Genomic DNA, 7,394 nt, shown 5'->3' on the forward strand with positions numbered 1-7,394 from the left:
TCCTCCTCCTCCTCCTCCTCCTCACCCTGCTGCCTTCTGCCTATGGCCTATTACCAGGGGAGAGCCAGCCAGACATGGAATCAATAGTTTGTGAGAGGGAACGGGGCTGTGCAGGGCAGCATTTGCATTCCAGCCCTGTCTGCCCGTGTCTCCGCGCTCCCAGCAGGGAAGGAGCCGTGCCCACAGAGGCCAGGACAGGTGGCAGGTTGGTACCTGCAGTGCCACAGCCTGCAGGGCTCAAGGACCATCAGATCCTGCCTGGGCACTGATCAGAACCAGCTTCTTCCCAGCAGCCTGGCTGAACTGGTGTCTGCTGGAAATCAGAGAAAGTGTCCTGAAAAATATAAAGTATCACAGCTGCGCAAGTGATGCCCTCTCCAGTGAGATTTTAGGAAGTTTCTCAGTCTGAAGGGACCTGGAAGCCTTCTGGGGCAGGCAGAGAGTGTGGGAAAACACCCCAAAGCCAGGGAAAGCTTCCCTGGCTGGACCAGGATGGCTGGTGACTGTCAGTGCTGCTTGGGCACGGCAGAAATTCGGGACCAGTGGCTCCTTCATCCAGTGAAATCCTGGTGGTGGGCAGTGAAACACAGCAGCACTGGGACAGGCCAGGATTTGGGAGCAGGCTCAGGGAAGGGACAGAGGAGTTGGGACAGGTTTCCAGCTCCCAGCAAAACAGGCTGGAATTGACACTGGGCATCAATGGAACACCAACACCAAACACCCAAATATTGCTCCTGGCTTTGGAACAAACGGGGAGAAAGGACTTACTCAGGGGTGACAGAGACCTGGGGCACCAAGAGAGGGCTGAGTAACTCAAAAAGCAAAGCCAAGCCGTCCCCAGGCACACTGGGACACCAGTGAAACTCCAGCTCTGTGGCTGTTTTCTTTCCCCACTCAGGTGAGTCAGCATCCGGACTAAGGAAGAAAAACTGGAATTTCCTTTTCTGTCCAGGACAGCAAGAGGTCAATGAACCCAGCAGGGCCATCCATTGGATGGACACTGTCCCCTAAATACCAGATTTTCCCATCCTGGACATTCCCCTTGCTCTCTGTCCTTTGTATTACACAGTTAGGCAGAGTTCTAACCCGCACTGCTGTAAAATAACACAAACTGTTGATCAAGACAGAAAAATTTCCTCAGGAAATTTCCACTGCTAAACCTATTTATTTGTTTCAGGGGTGGGGGTGGCTGGACACAAAACACCAGGTCAGTTAAAAAAAAATTGTCTGACCTGAATAAAACATTTTTATGAAATCCCCAGGGATGGTTTCTTTAATATAAGATGGAACTTGGAGTTGAAAGGAGGAGAGAGAGAAGAAAAGAGCGTCCATGAAAATCAGGTTCAAATCCCTGCTTGGCCTCACTCGGCAAAGAACCCTGAATTAGGTCCACACTTACTTAAAGAGCTTCAAATATTTTCTGGGATCTCTGTGCAGTTCCTGTGATCTAAGTTTCATCCTGAGGCAGAGCACCAAGAATGTTCTGAGTTCCCAAAACCAGCCACGACTTCGGACAAATGCGTTAAACCCAGCCTGGAAACAAACCCGCTCTGGTTTGGAGCTGTGATCCCTCCCAGTTGTGTGTTCAGACTGGTGCAGAGCTCCGTGGAAGAGAATTAACGGGCTGGAAGGAAAGCTACACTTATTTTTCTGTCTCTGCACCATGTGAGGTTTTCCCTGTTACCTTTAAGAGGAGCATGAAATTAAGCAAAACCCAGGATGATAAAATGAACTTGAATAAGAACTTCCACCATGAGTTAAACCTGTTGTAGCTACTCAAGACAGAGCCTCTAAGAGAAGATTTTTTGATCAATAAAAGTCTTTTAAATAAAATGAAAGCTCTCAGAGTAATTTTAGGATGGAAAAGCTTCCATCTCTGACAGCCTGGCTCCAAATTTTTCTCCTTCCTGTTACTTCCTACAGGAACATTTACATGGACATGATTTGCTGTAGTTGGAAAAAATAATCAGATTCTTACCAGGAATATGGAAAGATCCAGCAGAAGTCAGAGCTGGGATGGAGCACCTGGAGTAACAGCAAGAAGAGAAATATGAAATGTGAGGAATAATATGATGGATTTGCCAATATCCATCCTCTCTGATGGATATCTGACAGGAAACCCCAACCCAGCAGAGGGAAAATCGTGCCCATGGCTCTGTTTTCCTTACCAGGATGGAGCTGCCTCTAGCCCAGGATTGCAGGATTCCACTCCCCACCTGCCTGGCACAGCTGATGGAGAACAAGGAGCCAAGAAACCTGAGAGCCATTCCCGAGCCAAGGACTGTTCCCAGATCCCTTCTGCTTTCAGATTCCCAGTTCAAAAGATAAAATCCCCACTGTATCCCTTTTTAGATCTTCCTTGCCTCAAAAGCCGTTGAAGTATCGGCTGTCTTGTCTTTTTTGTTCTAAGAAATGGTTTTCCATGTGCATTTTGGAATTTCTGACAGGAAAAATCAAACCAGGGCTGGAACCCATCCTTGCTTTTTGTTGTGTAACTGCCTGTGAAGGGATTTGATCCCTGCCTCTCTGCTCCTGGTTTGCTTCCCAGCCCCATTCCATGGATACAATTCCTCCAGAAGCTGGGATCTTTAATAAAGCCAAACCACAGGAATAGCTCTCATAACTGCTCTGATCTGTTCCTCTGATGCCAAAAGCTCTCCAAACTTCAATTTCATCTTGAAATAGTTCAGGGCAAGGTAACTCGGTGTTACAATCCCACTTTGCTGTTAAACAGAGGCGCAGCAGAGTGCTAAGGATTGTCCCAGGCCATAAAAACAGCAGGAAAAAGACAACCAAACCCCTGATTCCTGATCCACAGCCACTTGCTCCATCCCAGTGGACAACATTCTTTCCTAGGATGACTAAAAATATTGGGATCTTCTGCAAAATCGAGTGGGATGCCTAATTTTGGAGGTGAAACAAGCAGCCCAGCATGGGAAACTGTAAAAGGGGATATAATATCCCAACTTCCTGAGCTCTGGTCCCATAAACAGCTTCACAGCTTGTTTCCCACACAGGCACCTGTATTTTGGGGGCAGACAAGAAGTGACACGTGTTTGTGCAGGGTCCTGTTTTCCCTTTCTCTGGCTGCACTCCTGTACATCCAGATGTGAGCAGAATATAAAATCCAGGCGTATAAATATCCATGTGCATTTCAAAGGTATTAAAATTAGAAGGGACTTTGATGTTGGACTCGGGAAAATGCTCCTGACACCACGTAGAGCTGTGGGAATGAGCTGCCTGCTCAGAAATCCAAGGATTTGGAGGACAGACCTTTCCCTCAAGGTGCTTCTTCCCACCCATCACCTCTTCAGGAAAATAAAATTCCCATGGTTAAGCCTTGACCTCTTTCCCTGGGTTTGTGCCACCCCACCAAACTGTCCCAATATCACCACAACACCTCAGAATAATTAGAATTTTGGTAATTAGTGACATATCTGAATTAGCCAGGCTAGATGCCCTTGGTACCAAACCAATTCTCTCACAAATGACCCTTAAAGCAAAACAAATCCAAAAGAATAAGCAAATTAGCAACTCCCTGCACTCATTTCTTTAGGATGACAGATCAACAAGCACAGGCATCTTATTTATTTTGTTGGGTTTTTTTTCCCCAAACAGCTTTTTATATCTCCTGACCCAAAATAAGCCCAGCCCCAGCTGTGGTGCCTTGTCAAACAGTAATTACTCTATAAAAGGCTGACCAAATGGGGATGTCGGTGGGCCAGAGGCATGGAATTATTTTAGGACTCACACAAACTTTCTCTGGGAGTGGTGAGAGGAGCTGTGGGCACTGTGGTGCACATAAGAAATGAGCAAACACCAGAGGGGTTTTTGTTTTTTTTTTCCTGCTCGTTCCAAGCCTCACCACCTGATGTGAAATGACTTTCCCAAATTTCAGCTCGAGGGAAAAGGGAAAAAAAAAATAGGTAGAAGAGAGATTTGTTTCCTCCTCCGTAAGAGAGGCTTTGCTCTGTGACAGGTTTGGAGATTTTCTCCCCAGGATTTGCTGCTGAACCACACCAAAACTTGTGGCAGCAAGACCCTGGGCATATTTCATTATGCTGGGAGGAAGCAAAAAACAATTAAAAAATAAATCATGCATCAGAGAATTCCCAGAATGAGTTGGAGGAGACCCTAAAGCTCATCCAGTTTCCATGGACAGGGACACATTCCACTGTCCTGGGTTGTTCAGTGCTTCATCCAGCTCAAGCATGCACTTACACTTCTGATTTTTTTGCAATGTTTTGGTAATATTTTGGTAATATTTTGACAATATTTAGGCTCCCTGAACCCCTCCTGCTGAGCCTAAAGGAGCAGAAGCCCCTAAATCCCAACTCCCTCATCTTCTCAAACCTTCAGGAACCTGAATCCCTTCCCCTGGGTCCTGCCCTGCCTGGTAGGAGGATGGGGAACCTCTGTGGGGAACCCTAGAGTGGTTCAGAGTTTGAGGGTGGCAGTGCTCGGTTCAGAAACCCTGCAGGAAATGGTGGCACTTTTCCAGCTTCCAAAATATCCCTCCTCCTCCTCCTCCTCCTCCTCCTCCTCCTGCCACGGGGAAACAGGGCGAAAAAGGAAAGTGGTTTAGCAAGTAGGAAGACAGCAAATTCAAAATAGAACCAGAGGGGATTAAAGCAAATAGCCAGACTGTCCCAACCTGTGTTTACTGCCCAAATCCTGTGGCAATTCCTGGTGTTTTCAGGGGGTTCTTCCTGTGCTGTAACTTTGGGATTAAACTTGGCCCCGTGCATCATCAGGTCCCAGGAGGGAGATGCTTCTCAAAGCCATCCTCCAATCTCAGAGCCCAAGGCACCAAAATGCACGTGGATTTTTGCTGGAAGGGCTGGGAGAAAGTGACAGCATCTGCCTGACATGAAATTCCCATCCTTAATTAGGGATTTCAAATATAAATCCAGTTTTCCGAGCAGCGTGGTGGGTGTCAAATAAAATAAAATAATCTCAGTGAGAGTCAAGGCTGTTTTCCACTTAGCATGTGTTTTTGCACCCAGGAATTTCAGAGAATCATGGAGTTATTTGAGTTGGAAGAGTCCTTAAAGCTCACCCTTTTCCAACCCCTTAATTTCAAGTTAAAAATGTGTGGCAGCAACGGGTCTGTGTGATACATCACAGCACAAATATACAAATAAATCCGAGTTTAGCATTTTCCTGAGCTCTCAATTCTCGGTGCAATTCCCAACTGGCACAAGGAAAAAAGGCTCATCCCTCCAGGTGACAGGAACATCTCACCTGTAAACAGCTCCTCCTCAGGCTGCTGGCCAGGGGGAAGGAGCAGCTGGATTTGGGATGGCAGATTTTCCATGTGCTTCTCAAAAGAGACTTCACCAGCACTGGCAGACCCTGGAAAAGAAGGGAATTCATGGTGGAATTAGAAATGATCTCCAGATTTTTCTCTGCTGCTGAGTGATGGAGAGCACAGCTCTGGTCACGTGCTGGGAGTGGCCTCAATGTGAATATTTCCCTTAATTTCTTCCTCTTTGGATATCCCTGATTCTGAAACATTCCTCTGAATATAACTGGGGTAAGCAGAACACAGAAATTGCAGGATTAAGAAATAATTAAAGAAAGCCATGGAAAATAAATCTACATACCCTCTGTTCCACGGGGTGGCTTTAAAATGCTGGGGTTTATTCCTTCTCTCTCAATCCGCCGTCAGCACTCGGCTACATGGGAGAAAAGGGATTGAAATTAAATTAAATTAAATTAAATTAAATATTGTGTCTAGTTCATTATTAACACCTCCTAAACAGTTCTGAACCTCTCACTTTGTGCCATAACCCAGATTTTAGGGACTATAAAGAACTGGCAGCAGGCTCAGACCTTGGCTAAATTCTGAATTAAGCCATAAAAGCAGCGACCAAAACCCCAATTTCTGTAAAAGCTGCCCCAGCCCCAAACGCTCCTGGCAGACTTTAAAGGTGAGGGATGTGACAGATGGCTGCTCCTGCAGCACAAGTGATGCAGCACCTCTGTACAAATATTGTACTGTGCAAATATTCATCAGCTCATTGCTGCCACAACCGTGTCAGGTGAGATCATTAACACCACCCCTAATTTCCCTGATAAGTAGGCTGAGACAGGAGGGTGGAGAGCATTGTCTAAACTCAAGCAGTGAGTAACAAAGAGAACTCTGAGCCATCCTCCCCTCTCTGAGTCCATGCAGGGCTTTATTTTTTAATTTTTTATTTTTTTTTTTGGTTGTTGTTTAATTCAGAAAATGAAATCTTTGGGACAGTTTGATCCCGTGCCAGCTCAAAAAAAGCAAACAAACAATGGATTTCAGCTCACACCAGAACTAATGAAGCATTGATGTTACACTGAAATGGGGCTTAGCTTAAGTATCCATTTTTAACTCTCAGCTGAAGTGAAAACATTAATTCATGCAAATCAATGTTCCCTAAACAATAATTTTCCTCTAGAACATTTCTTCTTTTTTAACATAAACTCTTATCTAACAGAACCCATTTAAAGGATTATATCTGCAGAGTTCAGCAATTAGCTCTGTAAATTGTTTTCCTTGAGTGTAGGGAAGGTTCCATTACACAGTGAAACATAAAGTGTATGCTATAGTCCACGAAAACCTCTCTTGGAACGATGATTATCCTTCAAAAAGGCTGGGATGAGGGCCAGATTACCAGAAAGAACTCAAGTTGTATTTGTACACCCAAATTCCTGCTTTATTTCATACAAGTATCCACTTTCAGCCCATCTTCAGGGGTTTTGAAAGGTAATTGTGTCTGTGGAATGCCCACAGGTGGAGTTTTCCCTAAAACACAGCCCTAAAAATCCACTCGGAGGGATAAACAAGGAAACAGGAAAGGGGTGCACAGAAACAGGGGAGGGGTGTGCATCAAACAGCCAAAAAAGGGTGGGAAATGGCACTGAGGGCACTTCAGGTGCTGCTGGAAGTGAGGATGAGGATGGAGAGGCTCTTCCTCACCTGACTGCAAATCCAGAGAATCTCAGGAGAGCCACAGAGGTTTGCAGAAGAAAAGTGCAGGGGGTGTAAGAGATGGCTGGAAGTCACCTGAACCATCACTCAAATTGTGGCTGAATTAAAAATGGAATCTGCTGGTGTCCACATGAGCTCTGAAGATCTTTAGGATTGGAGATGCCACAGCCTCACTGAGCTGCACCACCCTCCCAGCTCTGGGGCTCCTCCTCTCCTTAAATCCAACCAGAATTTCTCCTGGAGTGACAGCAGGGCGTTTTCCTGTGGTCTGAAGGCAGCCTCATTCAATCAGATCACCCACAGGTGACACCACCACGACACCCTGCCCACTCTGCTCCCGAGCCACAAGATCCTCCTTGGCACAAAACACAGCCCCTTCTCCTTGTTCTCCATGGATGCCTTTGTCAAAGAGTTGTATCCATCCATC

The 7,394-nt window shown here is 45.9% G+C and overlaps 1 long non-coding RNA gene across 4 annotated transcripts in view; it reads right to left on the reverse strand.

Moving 5' to 3' along the window:
• The window catches only part of LOC107214406, a 131,500-nt gene that overhangs the window by 66,964 nt on the left and 57,142 nt on the right, over positions 1–7,394 (reverse strand). For all 4 annotated transcript variants that reach the window (XR_001524936.3, XR_001524935.3, XR_001524933.3 and 1 more), the window contains exons 4-6: positions 5,607–5,678; positions 5,245–5,355; positions 1,979–2,025 (exon numbers count right to left, since the gene is read on the reverse strand). This is a non-coding gene — a long non-coding RNA (uncharacterized LOC107214406). The remainder of the gene's footprint in view (positions 1–1,978; positions 2,026–5,244; positions 5,356–5,606; positions 5,679–7,394) is intronic.

Source organism: Parus major, chromosome 24 (assembly GCF_001522545.3).
Source record: "Parus major isolate Abel chromosome 24, Parus_major1.1, whole genome shotgun sequence".
Taxonomy (NCBI): Eukaryota; Metazoa; Chordata; class Aves; order Passeriformes; family Paridae; genus Parus; species Parus major.